Genomic DNA, 1,902 nt, shown 5'->3' with positions numbered 1-1,902 from the left:
GAAGACTGAACAGCACCTCTCAGGGGAGACCTAGGAGTCCTACCCTCCAAATCTCAACAGAAGCCCCCTCTAGAGACAGGTGAAAGTGGTAACGTGTGGTGCTGCCAGAAGTTGGATGACCCTGCACTGGAGCTGATAAAAAGCCAAAGGCAGATCCAGAAGAAGATGACAGAAGGAAAACACCAAACTCTGCTGAGACAAATTGCACCTCATTCTTCTTCACTAATTGCATTATTTTTTCTCACACATAGATTTTTAATATTTTCTATTCAATCGTATTCCAACTAATTCACTATTTTTGTCTTATTTTTTCTTTTATTAAGATTTTTATTTTTCTAATTTTATTTTTATTTCAAACCTCACATGGTACCCTACCCTTGTCTTACTCCATTTTGTTGTCTTTTTTCCTTTCTTATTTTAGTTTTATTTGCAAAATTTAAATGGACTTTATTGTTACAAGGGGGGATTCCTACCAAGCAGGGCCTAATAAACAGAAATATGGATGTGACAATGGAGAAATCAAGAGGTCGTGATTGCAGGAGAGGTCACTGTAACTGAAGGATGTGATCCAGGGGAGGCCAGCCACGAATGTACCAGACATGATCAGGGCAGGTGAGGGTGGCCAGGTCACAAGGAGAGAGACAGGACAGCCCCTTCACTTCTTATAGCTCTCCAGGTAAGACAAAGCCCAGCCAGCCAGCATGAGGATGCACAGGAAGTAGAAGGTGATCCCAGGCACAATCCATGGTCCCAAGCTGCTCCCATGGCACCAGAAGCCACCAGGCCCAGCCTGTTAGGTCCCTCAGCAGTAGCAGCATCAGCACAGACATGACTGCACAGAACAGTCTCTTATTTTAAATTATATTTCCCCATTTTTTATGCCTTGTTCCTATTCCTTACTATTTCTCCTCCCTCTATCCTCTCAAAATCACTTTCCTTTCCTTTAGTCAGCTCACATTATTCTTCCCTTTCTTATAATATTCTTATTTTATTTCCATTTTTATTCATCATTGCTTGTCTGGCATAGATATTGCAGTTATAGCATTTTTTCTTCAATTTTACACCTATTTGTTCACTTTTTTTTTTATTTCAAATCACATACATTACTCTCCCCATCTTACTCCATTTTGCCTTCTGCCTTCTCTTGCCTATTTGAGATTGGGATTTTATTTTTCCCATTTCTTAGCCTGGATTCTACTCCTTACTCATATTATGTCTCCTCCATCTTCTCAAAATCATGCTTCTTTACTGGAGATATCTCATATTCTCTTTTCTCTTTCTTATCATATTCTTATTCTCTTTCCACCTTTATTATTCTTTGCTCACATGTGGTTGTTATTCACCCATTTGTGGATTTTCTTCAATTTTGTTCCTATTGGTTCACTATTTTTTCTTACTTTATTTCAAAGCTCATATAATACTCTTCCCTTTCCTTACCCCATTTTGCCATCACCTTTCCAATTTTGATCTGCATTTTAAAAATTGTTTCCTCCCTTTCTTAGACTTTCTATTCTGTACTCTTATTATTCCACACTCTTCCCTCTCAAAATCATTTTCTCTCCTTTAGTCATCTCATATTCTTTTTTCCTATCTTATAATATTTTAATCTCAACAGATCCAGCCAAGATGGAGGCATAGGCGGAAATGTTTCACTTCCTTGCATAACCAAAAGAAGGATAACAACCAATTTAAAAGCAAGTAATAACCAGAACTGCCAGAAAACCAAATTGCATGGAACTCCAATAACCAAGGAGTTAAAGAAACATTCATTCAGATGGGTAGGAGGTATAGAGAGAGGCTGCTGAGCAGAGTAGACAGCAGCAAGGTGGAGGACCATGTGAGCCAGGCTGGACTTGCTGACCAGGAAACTAAAGACTCAAAACCTCAGCTATAAAATACTGT

Source organism: Phyllostomus discolor, chromosome X (genome assembly GCF_004126475.2).
Source record: "Phyllostomus discolor isolate MPI-MPIP mPhyDis1 chromosome X, mPhyDis1.pri.v3, whole genome shotgun sequence".
Classification (NCBI taxonomy): Eukaryota; Metazoa; Chordata; class Mammalia; order Chiroptera; family Phyllostomidae; genus Phyllostomus; species Phyllostomus discolor.
The sequence above is the reverse complement of the archived record's forward strand: the minus strand, read 5'-3'. Positions refer to the sequence as shown.